General features: G+C 47.8%; 1 protein-coding gene across 8 annotated transcripts in view; it reads right to left on the reverse strand.

The window, feature by feature from the left end:
• Window positions 1–18634, reverse strand: part of GGACT (gamma-glutamylamine cyclotransferase) — a 76723-nt gene that overhangs the window by 51254 nt on the left and 6835 nt on the right. The window contains exon 1 of one of the 8 annotated variants that reach the window (XM_036893612.2): window positions 4125–4253. The exons of the other annotated variants lie outside the window; for them this stretch is intronic. The gene's annotated coding sequence lies outside the window, so the exon portion shown is untranslated. Of the gene's footprint in view, window positions 1–4124; window positions 4254–18634 lie in introns of those variants that run through there. 8 annotated transcript variants of the gene reach the window in all.

Below are 18634 nucleotides of genomic sequence, written 5' to 3' on the forward strand. Positions count from 1 at the left end.
GTGCTTTCTGTTACTTGTTTTCCAAATCACTGATCGGGTCTTCTGCATTTTCTCTAATCTGCTGTCACTGTGTTCTTCATCTCTGGTTCTTTTTTGTATTTTCTAGCTCATAATTGAGGTTCTTAATGAGTTCATCCATTCTTCTCTTAAGTCTGGGGATCATCTGTATAACCATTACTTTAAACTCTTTGACAGGTAGATTGTTTAACTCTGTTTCATTTAACTTTATTCTTTGTATGTATGAAGTTTTGCTACATTCCTTTGTTTCAAGTATATTTCTGTGTCTCCATTTTGTTTGTATGTTTTTTCTGTAAGTCAGGCAAAAGGACTACCTCCCCCAGGGCTGAAGGCATGGTCTTGGGTAAAGAATGTCCCCCTGGTAGGCTGTCTGACAGGTGGGTGTGGGCTGGGGTGTACCGGTGCTGGGCATACACTAGCAGGGCAGCTTATGCGTGGGCGGCAGGCTGGGGCCTCTCTGGTGGGGTGACTTGGGGTGGATGGGTACAGTCTGGGGATCTCCTAGGTTGGTACCAGGCTGTGTAAACAGAGCGGCCAGGAATGGAAGGAAGGACGTGGGCAGACTGAATCCACGTGAGCGTTGCATTAGTACTATCTTGGTGGGGCTGCTGGGTCTCTGACAGGCATGTTTGGGTGTGTGTGGGGGAAGCCACCTCCATCACACCTGGAGCTGCTGTGTTCACCCTGCTCCTGCTCCTGTCTGCACTGTCAGTGTGTGGGGGGAATGGAAACACGGTGTTCACCCTGTCCCCATTCATAGTAGCAGTGCTGGAAGGGGTGCAAACAGGGGTGCTCACCAGTACTTCTGGTCCTGGAGAGATTTCCAGCAGTTCCCCTGGTGGGTACCTGGGTTTTGAAAATCAGCTTCGTTGAACAATAGTTGCAATGGGGTTTAACCTTCCACCTGGTGGCTTTTTTTTTTTCTGTGCCCCAGTAGCTCAGCAGTATGCCTTCCTACTATAGACTGCACTGCATTACTGTGTGTCTCCTGCCATTTTTTTATGTGGTCTTTTCATCTCTCGTTGTGCATACGGTGTTCACTCAGGCCTCTGGCTCTTCCTCAGGATGAACTGCTCTGTGTGGGTGTAGCTTTGGTCTGTGTGGGAGGAAAGCTCAGCCTCTTTCTATGTGGCCATCTTGGGCCAGCAGTTAAGTTTTGAAATCAGGAAGTGTAAGACCTCCAACTTTGTTGTTCTTTTTCAAGATTGCTTAGAATGGTGCCCTCATTGAATGAGTTTGGAAATGTACCCTCCTCTTCCATTTTTGGGAAGAACTTGAGGGTAAGTATTGATTCTTTTTACATATTTGGTAGAATTCAACAGTGAAGCCTTCAAGTTTGGGGCTTTTCTTTGTTGGGAGGTTTCTGATTAATGAGTGAGACTCCTTACTGGTCTGTCCAGATTTTCTGTTTCATCATGAATCAGTCTTGCTAGGGTTGTTTCTCTAGGAATTTATTCATTCCATCTAGATTGTCCAATTTGTTGGCACACAACCGTCCACAGTATTCTCCTATTTCTGTAAAATGAGTTGTAATGTCCCCCCTTTTGTTTCTGGTTTTAGTTATTTGTATCTTTTTTTTTTCTTAATATAGCTAAAAGTGTCAATTTTGATCTTTTGGTTCTGTTGATTTTCTCTTTTTTTGTTCATCTCTGCTCTAATCGTAGTTATACCTTCTGCTAGCTTTGGGTTTAGTTTGTTTTCCTTTTCTGAGTTCCTTGTCTTCATGTTAAGCCCATCTCCAAGGGCTGTTGTGAAAGTCACAGCCAGCAGGACCTGTGGAAAGTCTGTTCCACTGGCCAGGGCCAACTCAGAATATGTGTGACGCGTTCCGGCCATGAGCACGTCAGGACCCTCCTCTGACACGCCATGCTCCTGGGCCAGGGGGGAGCTTCTGGCCCTGCCCCAGGGCTATGGTTGTATTCTTGGATAAAATACAAGAGCTTGGTTTAATAAGTAATGGACAGAAACAGCTACAGGTGGGCCACTTGGGCTTTTCAGAAAAACCTGAAGAGTGTCTTTTAGGAGTGGCTCTGTCTCTGCCTTAATGTGAAGTAGACACCCCCAGGTAGCCCTGTTCTTTCTAGGACACAGATGGCCAGCCCTGTGGAATCAGAGGGACACTTAAGGACACAGTGCATGTTAAGAAATGCACTGTGGTATAAACAGGCTGGAACAGAATTCCTACCTCCACCATTTAGCAACTGTGGGTCTTTGGGAAGTTACTTTAAAACTGGGTTTATCCTCTCTCCCTAAGAGCTAATTGCTTTTGACTGCTGGCTGTGTGCCAGGCCTCAGCACCCAGTGAATGTTAATTCTCTCTTCCCCTTGACCCTTATTGACTCCACACTTGTCCCAGTTCCTTCCTTTATCAGGATTATAAAAAATACCTGCTACCTTATATTCTTCTCAGTGAAGCCGCTTGGAAAAGTAAAACAAAAATGAATACTCTATATAGTAAATGGGAGAAGGACTCAATCCATGTCAGTGTTGGTTGTGGCCTTAGTGATTTTTCAGAGCAAAGAATACCTGAGGAGGTGATTACATAGAGATGATCTTGGTTAGGCCACAGGTTATTCACTTCAACTCCATTGAAAATTACATCTGAAGATGATACCTTGTTCCCATGGAAGAAAACCCAGCCATAAAAGTTAAAACTTTTCTAGGAAATAATAGAGCCTGCTAGAAGGGCCAAATTATAATTTTCTACACTTTATCTATTGAATCTTTTGTGGTATTAGTTTGAGAATACTTATGTAACATGAAAATTAGCATCGTGCATGCCCAGCTCCTTTCACAAGAAAAACATCATTACCTTTCGGATTGTGCTTTAACATCAAATACAGACCCTTCAGGAAGAAACTCAATCCCCGCAGGGATTGAGAAAGGATTGGAGGTAAGCACTGAAGCAAGCAATTAATTCCCATTAGAGGATTAAGGCACTCATGTTAACTTGGAATCAGAAAAATGAATTGTGAATAGAACCAAGAGGTTGTCGAAGTTAATAAATTAGAGAATTGAGGGGTAACCTGGAATGCACGGCCACATGGAGCACTGCAGAGCTAACTGGTGGGGTTCTGTATTCATGGGACAAGAGCCACTCTTCTTCTTGGAAACCTAGCAGGGGCGGGGGGCGGTCTCTGCCCTACAGCGCCGTGCCTCTCTAACGGATGGAGGCCGCGGGTTCCCTTGCAGTATCTTCAGCGAAGGAGACACGAGAGTTATAACATTCATTTTCACAAATTCTACTTTTGGGTTTTAGAGTTGATTCTCAACCAACATACGCAACCTCTCTAGGATCGAGTACAAGGCTGCTGCTGAGGTCATGTCTCAGGCACATTCAACTTGGGAATCAAAGAACCCAGGAGCCAAGCCCTGGTCCCCACGCCCCGGGCTGGGAATAACATGGACCTCAAGGGGCAGCAGCGAGATGGAAGAGGCTCAGAGAGAGTCTCCAACCAAATTTTGCTGAAGTAAAACTTTTAACATGGTCAGTATTTAAGAAAACAAAACAAAAAGAAATGTCCATCTGGCCTGGTGCTGCTTAAAATGCCTGTCACTCAGCAGTTCTCTTTCTTTAAACACAGTCCATCTATTGTTTCATATTTCATTGCTGAAGCAGAAATTGAAAGTGATTATGGATCCTTTGCTTAACTGCTGGATTTTTCCTGCTTAATTTTTTCTTAGCCACCTGGTGGTAAGATTGTAAAAAGCAGACTTTAAGAGTTTATTATGCTAGTTGACAAATTAAAACTACTGCACATGCCGAGATCATATTTAGAAACACACCAGGTGAGCCACACAAGGGCTAATACTCAACTCTGCTTAAAGGACTTAAGTGGACACCAGCTTCTAACACGGAAACAACATTTATATAAAGATGCCTTCAGGAAATATTCATCCTGCACGGATTAAAACTTCATGGTATGAGGAAATGTTAGTCATCTGTACGTTATCACTTCAGACTGTGTGTTCTGAGTGATAAGTCACTGCCGGGAACAGCACTTCCCACCCGCTGTCAAGCTCAGACTGTTGGGCAGACAGGTGAGACGGCTGGAGGCTCACGGGAACCGAGGCTCCCGGGAGCAGCCCCGCCACTCCCCACTCACCTGTCCCAGAACCGCAAGCACGCGCCCTGGGGAACTGCGGGGCAGCTCCCGCTTCTCTGTCCTCACTTGCCGGAGGGCACCTCTGCCACCGGGCCGGGCCGGGGCGGCGGGGAGAGGCCTGTCTGCCCCCAGAGGGCCCTTCCCGGCCCGCAGAGGCCTGGCGTCTCAGCCAGGGCTGCTAATGCCCTTCGTCCTGTGGCGTTATTTTCCCTTGAGAAAATGCCTCCCTGTCTGATAGAGTTACACATTAATTCTTCAGAAGTTTCTCAGAACCGTAGGAAACAGGTGAAAAAACAAAATGCCCTGACCTTTAACCCGGAGCTTGGCCTGCGAGCGGGAGGCCACAGAGGCCCCGTCCTCTCCCCTGCGGCCCCAGGGCGGCTCCGGCGCATCCTGCGGGCGCTTTGATGCCCCCACCCCCCGCTGCCTAGAGCAGCCACGGCGGCTTCCTGCCCGGCCCCCTGCTCATACCCCGGAGACGGTCGTGGCAAAGCCCCTTTCCAGGCCAGGCAGGCGGCCGGTGAAGTCCCCGGGAGAGGGCCTGCCTCCCCTCGAGCTCCGACCGCTCATGGGTCCGTGAAAACAAACGGGCACTTTACGGGCCCGATGCCACACCGGGCCCTCTGAGTGCTGCCTGAGTGACCAGTCCTGGGATTGCACTCTCTGGCGGGCCAGCAGTTTCCCTGATGCCATCTTTAAAGCACAGTGACCGGCGAGGACACGTGGCCGTCCCGCCCCAACCAGGCCCACCGTGAAAGGGCTCTGTGGAAGCAGGCAGGTGGGCGAACTGCCAGGGCGGCTGGGCCGCGGGCTGTGTGCCCCGGCTCCCGGCAGGAGGCACAGAAAGCTCAGCAGAGGCCCGGAACCCTGCGGGGCCGGACGCTGCCCAGGTGGCGGGCACACTGGGGGTGGGGTGGGGTAGGGGCTGCCGCCCAGACCAAAGGGGCAGAGTCCCCACAAGGCCCACCTGCGGCTCAGAGAGGAAAGTGCGAGCCATCCAGCCACCACGGAGCGAGGGCGTGTACCGCGCCCGACCCCACGCAGGTGCCACACTTAGTTCTCAGGTCGATGCTCCGAGCAGCACGAGATCTCCCCTTGCCCAGCCTTCCCCAGTCCACACGGCGGAGGTGAAGCGGCTCACACGGCGGCCCAGCTGAGGGGGCAGAGCAGGGGGTCCTGCCTTCACCTCCCTGTCCGACGAAGGCCCCTACCCGCCCCGGGAGGAGTCCCCCCCCTCAGCGCCTCCTGCCCCCCGTCCTGCAGAGCAGGACACCCGCTGGCCCCAGGCGGCCAGGGGCTCGGCCGCTCCGCCGACATCCTCACCGGTAAGGTGCCCACAGCGTGCCCGCCGGGGCCTGCGCCCGGAGTCTGCACTTAAGCTGCCGCCATCCCGGAGTTCTTAGCAACTTACTTTGTGACTTGTGTAAGTGAAGTCTGCTGGGACCCTGGGACATCGTCAGGGGCGGAGGAGGGCCCCGCAGCCCCCCTGGCGTCCGGGACTGTCCGTGCCCCAGGAGCACAGAATCCCCGTGGACCCGAGACGGGCGGGGGGGGGGTTCGGCGGGACGCGGAGCGAGGACGAGGTGACGTGTTTACGTCTATGACTGGGTCAGCTGGGAGAGGCTGTGCTCCGTACCAAGCGGCCCTTGGCCTTGACCTTGACCACGAGAAGGCGGCAGTGGTATTCTGAGAGAGATGAACACCAAGGAACCCTGTCCATCTTTCCTTCCTTGGGGAACCTCACCGTGTCAGCCAGCCACATACACCGAACACAACGGAGGGAAAGGGGATGATTATCCACTAATGCACTAGATACAAGATTTTGTTTTTCAGAAACATTTTAAGGATATATTAATTTAAAACGGTTTTTAGTTGACTTGTTTTTGCTTTCTTGGCTGAGAAATGGGGACTTTGGGAATTAAACTTAAATTTATGTTGGAAATATCAGAAAAACAATTACAAGATATCTCACAAAGCTATTCCCCTTTTAGGTGGTTTGCTAACAAAATATTCCAGAAAGATAATGTATCTGCTTAAAAATCTCTTAAGAGAACCAGTTCTGAAGTCACGCCTAGCCAAAAGTGAATAAATAAAATAACTACAAATGCAGGGGAGGCCCCTGGTTAGTCCTGGGCCCTGCCCCCTCCCTCTAATAAAATATGTCATAGCTTTAGTCTCCCGGAAGCAGCACCAGGCAGAGCGCCAAGAGGGAGGAGGTCAGGGAGGTCAAAGCGAAGCCCCTGCCAAATGTCAGAGGGCTCTGTCCCACCGCGGCAGGCGGGCCAAGGCCACAGCAGAGGCGGTGGGAGACGCAGGAGTCCTGGGCACCCCCCTACAGCTCGACAGAGCGCGTTAGCAAGAAGGCTCTGCAAGACGGCCACCGACCACGGCGGCAGCATGTCAACCGTGAAAGCCCAGAGCAGGACCGACATTACAAAAGGAACGGGAGCGCTACTCAGAAACCACCCCCACAGTGCCCTGCCACCTGTCAGTCTAGTGCCCACCAGGACCTCGCTCCTAACCCAGGGCCCCTGGTGCTTGGCACCGCCAGCCCAGAGCAAGTCAGGCATAACCCAAACCCCACCCCGAGGGCTCTCGGATCCAGGACTCAGTTCTTTTGGTAGCTCTAACAGATTTACTTTCAGGATTACCTTTTGCTAATATTTTAAAAACTAGTTTAAAGTCTAAGAAGATGTTGGCTGCCTAGAGGTAGTTAGGAGGAGGAATACAAACTAAGGAAAGCTCACTGCCTCCGTTCGTGCACCAAAAGATCACCCCAGTGTCACCCCAGTGCACACACAGCATGGTTTAATAATAAATAAGCCTTTAAAAAATAAAGGCACTGAACGCAAAGCTAAGCCTGGTGGAGTTTTGATTAATTACCCGTCCCCATTCAGAACCCTTCCGAGCTCCTCTAATCACCCTCAGTTAAATTCAGTTGAAACGGAGAAAGGTTAAAACTGAATTACAAGCAAGCGAGGAGCAGTGGGGGAAGGAAGGCTGTGTACTGAACATGCTCTTCGGTGCCTCACTTAAGGGTCCAGTTACTCACATGCCTGTGAGTCCTCAACGCACAGCTGGTCACTGCTCGCTGAGAGCAGCTAGAATTCTGAGTCCAAAACTTCTGAAAAAATATGCTGTGTTCGAGTGACTGGGGCTCTGAGGAACTGGCTGCGCTGACCTGAGTCCAGCCCTTAAATACACGATACCCCCAACCAAAAAGAAAAGAAAACAAAACAAAACTTTGAAAGCTACATTACTTAGGACCAGCTGACGGAAGCTGGGGCTTGGAGGCCAAGCACACCGTTCATCCTCAGGATTCACAACGTGCTGGCCTCTCTCGTTTTGGGTGTGGATCCCAGGACCTTACATTTTACTAAAATTAAGCACAACTTGGTCTATGCTTGGCTTTTAAAACACGTGGTCCACACCTGGGAGAGCAGGATCTCAGGAGTTTCCCAAAGAAGAGAAAAAGGCAATTTTCCCTCAGAGGGCCATGTTTCACAAACCACAAACTAATTAAGGGTTAACCAGAAGTCCTAGTTGGAACCCCTTAAAGCAGTGTAGCTCCTTACTGGTCCTTGGAATGGACCCTCCCAGAAACACGACCCCCAGGCCCTGCATCCAGTGTGACCCCCTGGTGCAGAGGCAGTGGGAGAGGAAGAAGACCCGGCTCCAGAAACTGGCTCCTCTCCACGCTCCGGAGCCTGCCCAGGGAGGGGGGAAGGGCCCACTGTCACCCAAAAGAGCTGACCCTTCAAAATTCATGCGAACCTGGCATTATTTTAATATGACAATGATTTCAAATATTTTGGGGTCAAGGAATTTCTTTCTCCCCTCCTGTTGCCCCCATCTTGAAATAAAGGCAGTTTTGCAGGGAGCTGGTCCTGTCTCAGGGAGGGGGCAAGACCAACGCAGCCCAGGCAGGCCACCCCTGCGCAGGGGCCAGCACCCAGGAAGGAAAGGCGCAGTGCCCTGAGGCAGGGCCTCTCTGGGGGCACAGGAGCTGGCCCTGGGGCCGCGGGCCCTGGCCTCCCAGCTCTCTCGGGGCTGTTGTCACTGCCTGCTCTCAGGTCCAGATGCAGACGCACCCCTTCTCTTCTCACCTGCAGGCAGAGCTGTGAATGCAACCCGGCCCCACCCAGATCCTTCAGGAAGACACACCCAGAGCCTGGTGGAAACCGGCTTGAGCCCAGTTTGTTAGAAGAGGAACATTTGTTATCTGGAGGCTGTCAGTGATCTCAGGGACTGATACATTCTCTCCAGTTCTCCGGCAGCCCTGCAGGGACAGTTCCTGTCCAGTTTCACACATGGGAAACCAAGCAAGACTCAGAAGAGTTATTCAGCTAGAAACAGAGCACAGTTATTAAGTGGACTGGCCTGGACTTAATTTAAAGTCGACTTAATCCAAAACCCAGGCACCTTCCCCCATCATACACAACTAGGGGAGAGCACAGAAGGCGCTTGGTGGTGGAAAATACTGAAGCCCTTGCTGGTTTTCATAGCAAATCACCATTGTATAATAAGACAGATGATACATTCTGTTGTTCTCCACCTGTCACAACTGAGTGGGGGGAAGGGGCTGTGCTTTAAGCCCTGCTCTTCTCAACTTTAAAGACCAAAACCAGATTTAAAGTTTCTGTAAGGCGAGGAGTGAGTCACCAGCCACTGAGTTTCTGGTACTGTCACTGCCAAGTGTTTAGTACTTCCAGGCTAGCTGAAAGGTCCTTCATTCATTTACTCATTCACTCATTCAGTATTATTTTAGCATTTGCTATGGGCAGGCATCATGCCAAGAGCCAGAGACAAGAGGATGAACAAGACTACAGTCCTTGCTCTGAAGGAGTCGAGGTCTAACAGGAGAGACAGATGCTTTCAGAGGCGATTATAAGATGCTCTGTGGGAAGACCAATGAGACATGCACGGGGTTGCAGGGCATGATGTGTCCCAAAAGAGGGAACTATCTGAACAGCAGAATCTTTGAGAAGAAACAGGAAATAGCCAAGCATTGGTCAGGGGATGGCTAGGGGAGAAGAGGGTAGTGCGAGCAGAGGGGACAGCCTGGGCACGCCCAGGGGCTAGGGCATGAGGGTGAGGCCAGGACCACGGGGAAGGTGCAGAAGGGAAGCTGGGCCCAGGTCACTGGGAACTCGATTTCAGCTCCAGCTGATGGGGTGATTAAGGGCAGCAGGTCTACAAGGTGACGTGGTAAGAGCCGTACTTTAAACAATCATCTTGTGCAACCCCAGTGGAAGCCCACTGGCCGAGGATATGAATGCCAGGCCTGCGCATACCAGGGACCAGCCACTCCACTCCAGGCAGATGTTCCACAGAAACGTGGACACAGGTTCACCAAAAAGACATATATAAGAATATTCTGGTCAGCACCATTTGCAGGGGTCCAGAAGTAGATACTGCCCAAATGCCCATCAACAGTGAACTAATTATACTGTGATACACGGCAGGAAACTCTAGGGCAGTGAGAACAAGTGGACAACAGCATGCACAGCACGGACGAAGCTCACCAGCAGTGCTGAGTGGAAGAAGTCAGACAGAAACAGCACATCCTCTATGATTGTGCTTATATGAACATAAATAAGAGCCAAACTCATCTGCAGCTAGAAGTCAGGACAGTGGTTACCCCTGGCAGGGCGAGGCCACGAGCCACCTGACCTGGGGCTGGTCACGTGGGTGTGTTCCTGGGAGCAAAGTCCATCCGCTTTATGATTCTCACTTTTCTGATCTGCTTTGCTTTCATCAAGTGTGCATTACATTTTAAAAACACACAGAGTAACAGAGTAGGAGACAGATTTCATTAATGTTAACTATGAGACTGTTTCCTAAACAATATTCCTGAATACAAATTTTCTAAGAGCATTATGTTGTTATGATTCAAGGTTGGCTTAACTACAAATATTAAACAACAATAAAAACCATCTAAAAAATGTGGAAAAAATTACATTTTTTACTTTCAACACCTGGTGTCACCAGCTTAACACAGTACAGGACTGCGCGTGCTCGGTGCTGGTTGTGGCCAAAGCCGCAGCAGCCAGGCCCTCGGGGGGGAGGGGAGCCCAGGAGCCTCACTCACACTTTCCGGAAGTGTGTTTCAACACACCCCCAGGTGGCTGCATTCCCAGGAATCACACAGTTTAAAGAATGGTTTTTATGTTTGTTTTTAATTTTGAACCAATGATGCAAGGAAGAGACTGGAGTGAAATGAACCTGAAGTACTTTTTCTCCAAATATCTCAAAAGTGATGGCCTGTCTACCTCCGCCTCTTCTGTCCTGTGACCTGTGCCCACTGCACGTGTATGTCTATTCTCCAAAGTCACAGTTAAGTTTGACTGGATTAGCTTGCTAATGACATACCTGAAATTAAAAATCCCCAATCTCTGTGAAAACATCATTCCTTAATTTGTCTTCAGGTCATATTTCAAAAAAAAAAGGGGGGAGATTCCAGGAAGGAAAGACACAATCCTTCAGACATGACTGAAGATTGACTTGCAAGAGGGATTAGACCTGAAAAGTCCACGTGACAACCCGAACAACTCGCATTTGCACATTGAACTACTGACAGTCTGGGCACAGTAGTACTTGTAAGATGAACTGAAAAAATTACAGCCCCCAAATTTCACAACTTGAAAAAAGTGGTTTAAAACAAGGTAACTGCCCAGTAGCTCTCACCTCTTTTCCAGCAGCTGAGGGAGCCTGCAAGACCCTCTCTGCAGAGACTGGTTTCTGATGACTTGTTGCTCCAGGAGGAGGGGTTCCCGCCTGGGGCAAGTTCCCAAAAAATTCGCACAGACCGAATAAAGGCAAAAGCAAAAAGAGCTGGGGGTTCTGAAAGGGGCTCACACCACACTCATTCTCACCGGGGTCATAGGCAGCTGGTTCTGCGGTGCTGCCCCCTCCTCTTCCCAGCACAGGCCTAACCCCACAGCACCGGGGCTCCACGGCTACCCTCTGCCGGCCCCCGTTCCCTCCAGACTTCCCTTCTCCGCTCTCCAAGCTCTCTGCACCCACGCGCACACTGCCGTCTCCCCACTCCCCTGGCCCTCTACTTCCCCGCCCCTCGCACTGGAAGGAAGCCTGTAGGTGGGCTTCTGTGGTGACCGGAGGAGGCCTGACCAATCACGTACCAGGAACTGAGGACAGAATGGGTGTTTGCTCTCCACCCCTCTCCTGGGCCAGTACTCCTATGATTGACCAGCCCCTCTGTTGTTGGTAAACATCTCAGAGATGTGCAAACAGGCTCTTGTTTGCCCTATACAATGGGTGCTATTAAGGCCAGACCAGAATCCTGGTCAGAAATTTCCATTTTCTCCACACCACTGAAGTCCAGGAGTAAGAAAGCAGTGGTGGGCTTTAAATGGTAGGCATTTCATCATAGATTCTGAAGGTGATGCTTGCTGTGGCTGGGCCCAGTGTGCCGCCTGGAAGGCATCTGAACCTCCTGGTGCCCTAGGCCCTCCCTCCCCCTGCCCTGACGCTCCCGGGCAGCTTTCTGCGTTGATGACTAAGCCTCTTCCTTCTTCCCCACTTTGCTGTATCTTAGATGACCGCATCCCAGATGGTCCGAGTGCCTCTAGGTTGCCCTCCCCGAGGACCACACCCCTCCCACTGCCACAGGGCCCTGTGGGCAGCCTCTCAGTGGTCCCAGCAGTTCTGCCCCACATTCGGGTCCTAGTGTGATTCCTGACTCTCGTACAAAGACCAGGTTTACTGACTTGCTTCAAATCCATGGGATACAGAGGAAGTGACAGGATGTTACGAAAGGGGTCAGGGTATCAGAAGGCGGTGCTTCCACCTGGGGACTCTTCAGTGCCCTGCCGAGGCCCCTCGCGCCCAGGGACACCGCTGCCGGGCTGTGGGCCCCTCTGAGACATCCACCTGGAGAGGAGCTGAGGTCTCTGGCTAGGGCCACAAGAGACCCAAGACCTGCTGGGCGCCCTGTGAGTGCGCTCAGCTCCCGCCCAAGGCAGCCTGGAGAACCACAGCTCTAGCCTGCACCCTGACTGCAGCCTGGGCGCCCTGGAGCCGGGGCCACTTGGCCAAGCAGCCCTCTGATTCTCACCCACCGATGTCTAAAGATACATTCAGAAGGGCAACCGGCACCCACCTCCACCCCCCTGCCACATCTAGGCTGCGCCTTTCACTGTTCTGTGGAGGTGTCATCTGTCCCCCGTTTGCTCACAAGGTTGCCGCTGCCTTTAAGCCCTTTCCTCTTCACCCTCAATATGCTGCCTGGCAAAATCCTCCTCCTGCTTCAAGGTTTCTAAACTTCAAACATCAACTCCCTGTAAAACCCTCCCTTGTGGGCAGCAGGGATCCTGCCCTTCACCCCGTGAAAATGATTCCAACTCTCCATCAAGCCCCAGGAAAGGGAGAAAGGAAAAAGGGAAAATACAACGCACTGGGAGTCACCCTCAGAAATGGGGGGCTGGCACATGAGGACACTCCTTTGCAAGTCCCAGGGAGGCTTCTTTTGCAATCCAGCACACAAGCTCCTCCGGGTCACTGCTCACATGCAGCTTCCAGTCCCAAGGTCCCCTCGTGAGAGAAGGTGCACCGGCTCTGGCGTCTGCATCCAACAGAGCAGGAATGCTGAAGGGTGGGGTGAGGAGGAGAAGCCCTACTTCCAGTGACTCAGCTTCCTTCCTCTGCGAAGGGCCTCCCCAGAAGTTCCACACATTCCTGTTGCTTCTCCTTCACCATAACTTGGGACACATGGTCACACTGAATAAAACGGGATCAGTAACTAAGGGAGGAGATAATGGACATTTGGTGGCAACTACAATGCCTGTCTCTCCACTTTTTATATATCCTGGCCAACATCCTGCTTTGGGGGTTACTGAAGACCTCAAATGAATCCCTGGAAGCATTCTTGACCCTCACCCATCTCTAGGTTTTTAAATTCTCAGGGTAAGTCAGCCTAAGTGCACAGGAACTCTTAGAGAAGTGTAAATGGCTGCTCAGATGATACATAACCACTTCTCTGTTAATCTAAAAGATCCCATGTGTGAGAATATGTTGCAATGGCCCTTTCACAGAGCTTGCTGAGTCTCCCAAAACACCACCACCTATAAGGACAGTTCATGGCCCTTTACCTGTGTGAAAACACTACACAGGGAGCAGATCAAAGCTCCAGCCCAGCCCCAAACACCACAGCATTCAAGAGATACAGAAGCAAAAAGCAGTGAAAATGGTTGCAGCTCTCCACCAATCCCAAAGAAAGGGAGAAAGGAAAAAGGGGGAATGCAGTGGAATGGAAGCTAACTTTGGAAATGGGGGATTGGCACGTGAGAACCACTCTTTTCGAAGGCCTAGGGAGACTTATTTTGCAACATCACCCAGGAGGCAAGTCTTCATGTATTTCAGGTGAATTCATCTAAATTGGTGCTGTTTCTCTGCAAGGAAAACCCAAAGGGCTGCTATTTAATAGAAAGATGTTACAGAAGTTTTTCTATTTATAAACTATTACAGCAGCATAATTTCTTGATATTGTTCTAATACCCTTCAGATAATAGATGGATAGTGTTATTCCTGGAATGGCAATGTTCCTCTCCTGGATGCAGAAGAAAGCACACCCACCGTAGATGGAAGGACACATACTTTTGAACTACATGTGTTTCACTTCATAGTCAGGTAAAAATCTGCTACTTTGTAGCTATGTGATCATGTTCAAGGTGTTTCACTTCTCTGAACTTCAGTTACATCACTTAAAAGATGGGAATAATAATATCTACCTCAAGCACTGATGTATGAAAATTATATGAAGTAATGTAAATAAAAATTCTGGCACATGGTGATTTTAATAAGCATTAACCCCCCCTTCTAAGAGAAGGGTAAATCGCAGATTAGAAGGACAAACAATAGACTGTATCACAGATGTATGAGTGCCTGGCATATAGCTTGTGCCCAATAAATGTTAGTTCCTTTTTAACTTACTCATCCACACAAAAAGTCATATCCCAGTTATTTAGTATGGTTGAATGGTGTTCTTTATAATGAAGTTTAACCTTTTGTACACAAACTGTATAAGCCTTCTCTGCATTAATAAACACTGCACAGTAAAACAGTGCAGCATACCCATGCACACCCATGTTCACTACAGCATTATTCACAACAGCTGAGAGGTAGAAGACACCCAAGTGTCCATTGAGAGATAAACAAGATGTGGTATCTACATATAATGTTCACCCTTAAAAAGAAAAGACACCCTGTCGCATGCTACAATATGGATAAGTGTTAGGGACATTATTCTAAGTGAAATAAGCCAGCCACAAAAAGACAAATGCTGGAAATGACACCACTTATAATGAGGTACCTAAAGTAGTCAAATTCATTGAGACAGAAAGCTGAATGCAAGGAACCAGGGGACGGGAAATAGGGGGCTGCTGCTCATGGGTACAGAGACTCAGTTTTGCAGGATGAAATGATCCTGGAGATCTGTTGTACAACAATGTGAATATAACACAAATGGGTAAGATGGTAAATTTTGTGTTTTTCTAAAACTACAATTAAAAATAAGAAAAACATTTTTTAAATGATGTAACTTGTACGAGCTTTCATAAACTTGCACGGGTCATCATACTGATAAATTATGGACTGTGCTGTGGACAGACCTATGGAGTTCGCTGCCCAGAGCAAATCTGTAGCAAGCTTCAGGAGGTACTCCGGAGACTGCTTTCTTAAACAGATATTTGGGATTTGTTAGGATTCAGCTGCTAAAGGAAAAAGTGGAACTTGACATCTTTTGGTACATAATGTTTGCTATTACCATTGGAGAATTTTAAGATGGAAAAAACTTTAAAGCTGAAGAAAGTGAAATCTAGACTTTAATCAAAATAAACGATTTACCTAAGATCATGCAGATAGTAATTATAAGAATAGCTGGAATGAGCATCTCCCGGCTCCCTCTACAATCCTTTTGTACAACACACTTAACTTCCCCAGACGCCTCACCTCTGAACGTCACTGTTTAATATGCTACCACCAGGGGGCAGTAGGTGTGCTAGTCTGGTATTCTAAAACCCTGGACTTAGGGCCCCAATATATTTCTATTATCCCTTTCTCCAGCCCCCCAAAATATATATGCACATTTATAAGACTTTATTAATAACAAGCCTAACATTTAAAGAACATCCATAATAACTTTTTAAACAAAACAAAGACTTAGGCCCAATGGAAGTAAAAGCTTTACTAATCCTTCACTATTCTGTTACGTATTCCAATCCTAACTGATATAAGCATTAATTAATATATTAGTTTTAAGCCAAAAATGACCTAACCACAGAAACCCATACCATTTCTTTACTGTTTTTTGGGGTTTTTTTTGCTTATTTCTTTACATTTTGAACCAAATTTTCCTAGTGCTTGGCCTGTGAGGCTTCAGACCACAACATCAAGCCCATCTGGCAATTTGTCTTCAATCTTTCTTTCTCTGTCAGGCTGTTTTTCTTTGAAATGCCCTGTTACAAAGGTAGGCTGTCAACAGGTCTAATCCTCTAGCAACTTTTCAGAAGCAGAAGCCTAGGCACAAAGCAAAACCTACGTGGATGCCGTTCTTCCAATCAGGTGGTGGTAATTCCCACTGTTCTTAAATGGTAATACTGCCAGCTGGAAGCTCAAACCGGGCAGCTAATGGGTGAGAAAGGAATTTAAAGACAGGGCCTCCCCCAGCAAGAACTGTGTGCAGCCGGAGACTTTCACAGTTTCATCTGATGCAAGGAATGAGGGACAACAGTAGTTGTGACATTTTGGTAATTAACCCAAGAGTCAACTCCACACTTTTAAGCAATAGTGACCAGTGACCATGGTCCCTAAACCATCCAGAGAGAGACACATGATCTTTATTTCACACACAGAAATTTCAAATGGTTGTATTCTGTGACTCAGCATGCTTTAATAAGGAAAAAGGCATTCAAATGTAAGCTTTTACTGTTGTCCCAGACACACAGGGCCAGTCCATGTTTAAACAACAGTGCTCACTACAGGTAAAAGACATCCATTTGCTCTCATGTAATTCACTATTCACCTATCAATCTAGCATGGAACTGATGATAAAAGCAGTTACAGCACTATTGGCCACTAATGGTAAAGCAGGAATAAGACATGCACAAGATGCATATAAATGACAGGGTCACTGCAAAATGCACCATGTATTCAGATACTATTATGCAATCCTTTGCCAAATAACATGTGTCAATTGGTGAGACTTCAGAAAGACTTCTATCTATATAACACTCTCGTTTTCATTTAATTACCTTCCACTATAGAATATTTACTATATTTAAATGTAGAATATCAGCAGAAAACCGGAAATATTTATTTTTATAACAGGTATATATAATGAATTTAATTCACTAATTTATTCAAGAATATTAAAAACAATTTTTTATAATACTCAAAAAGCTGAAATCAATCACTTAAAATAAAAACAACCAGCCATTAGAGCAGCTCAAATAAAAAAACCCTGATCATATCACATGCTGACAAGGATAGGGAGCAACTGGAACTCTCATACATTGCTGGCAGAGATGCAGAATGGTGGGGTACAGCCAATTCCGGGAAACAGTCTGGCAGTTTCTTTTAAGGTCAAACATACAATTACCATATTAAGGTGGGGCAGGGACATGGAGCAAGCATTATGATGAACTGTTCCTGCCCATGATGAAAAATACCAAGATACAAACAGTATAGTAAGAACAGGAGGGACTCCATCTTAAGGCTAAGATTCTATTTTAAAAACCAGGGAGTTAGGCGGTACGATTCCTGACATATTCTTTGGTAATCAGCCAACAACCTATCTTAAAGCAGGGGGAGCAGTCCTAAATTATATGTTCCCAGGGCTTGAGGGTAACCACCATCTTGGAGAAGAACAGGATCAATAAATTCCTTGTGTTAAGTTTATCCTACAGAATTTTCTAGAGGACTGACTATGGATGGTGACATAATGTCTCTCACTGGAGAGAGACATCATGAGACCATATGTCACGCCTACATCACCCCACTGCCCCCCACCTTTGTCCCATTTCTAAAAAGCCTAAAAGACAGAATCCCAAGCCCTTAAGTGCACCTCCTCTCTGAGGTTGCCTGCACTCCCCTTTCTTTGAGTGTGTACTTTTTGCCTTAAATAAAGACTTCTTACTGCTTAACTTACTGCATCTTGTCTCTGTGCTCTTCTAGTGGTAAGTATCTTTGTTATGCTGCTATTTCATTCAATTTTCTAAACTTAAGCCCAAGTCTTTACTGTCACTGTCCTACTTCCAACAAGCAGGGAAGGGCTACCAAGAGCTCTCTGACTTGGGCCTGCAAGCTCCCATCGCCTGGGGGACCCAGCCAGGACTGCAGCTCTCGATTATGCTCTTTAATAGCCTGCTTGAAAATCTCCTTTTTTTGCCTTTGATAAGTTCTCAGAACAAAATCTCACTCCATTCAGTGCTCTGTGGCTCCCCCAAATTCTGGGGTGGTGGGGTCTTAGTTCCCACACCATGCAGATCCAAGCAGACACTGGATGTCAGGTGACCCTGGCTTTAGGAGTTGGCAGGGGATCTGCCCCATGCTGAGCAGGAGTTCAACAAGCTTCCCTTTCCTCCCTCTGCTCCTCCTTGCTCTGTGCTGCCTAAAAAGCAGCTGCCATTCCCTACTATTCTTGCTTTAATGAATTCCTTCCTTACCTACACTTGTCTGACCTGCTGGAGAATTCTTTCTTATTCAGAGTCAAGAACCCTCCCCTGTCCAGGTTGAGGTTTCACCTGGTGCACAGGGAGAGACCTCCCCAGACGCAGCTGCCTGACAACATATGACCCAGTCATCCCACTCCTGGGAATATGCCCCACCAAGAAGAAAACTTTTGATCACATAAAAACCTATATACAAAAGTATATAGCAGCTCTATTCAGAATCACCAAAAACTGTAGAGAATCCAAATGTCCTTCAACAGTGACTGGGCACACAACCTGTGACGTGTCCATAAGATGGAATACTACTTGGCAACAAGAAAGTTTACACACATGGATGGACCTCAGAGACACTGTCTGAGTCAAAGAAGCCAGTCTCAAAGGTTGCATCCCATACACTTTCACTCTTGTGACATTCTGGAATAGACAACATTTATAAAGATGGAGACCAGGGATTGTCAAGGATCGGGGGAGGGGGACGTTTTGACTTACATGGGGCAAGATGAGGAATCACGTGTTTTGCTTTGTCTTCTGAGTTTTTTGGTGACGGAACTGCTCTGTATCAGGACTGTGATGATGCACGAACCAATGAATTTAGAACTCACAGAATTACACTACAAAAATTGTATATAAAGTCAATTTTACTTTATATAAATTAAAATAATAATAATGAGTGAATGAAAGTGTGAGAGCATGCAACTACTCTAAAACTGAGTTAAAAATATAAGGTAAAAGAATACGAGATGTCTGAATTAAGCTAATGCCTGGTAAACATCAATTGTTATTATTAGAAAAGACTTAGGAATTGTATAAACCAAATACAAT

The sequence above is a fragment of the Manis pentadactyla genome, chromosome 17 (genome assembly GCF_030020395.1).
Source record: "Manis pentadactyla isolate mManPen7 chromosome 17, mManPen7.hap1, whole genome shotgun sequence".
Classification (NCBI taxonomy): domain Eukaryota; kingdom Metazoa; phylum Chordata; class Mammalia; order Pholidota; family Manidae; genus Manis; species Manis pentadactyla.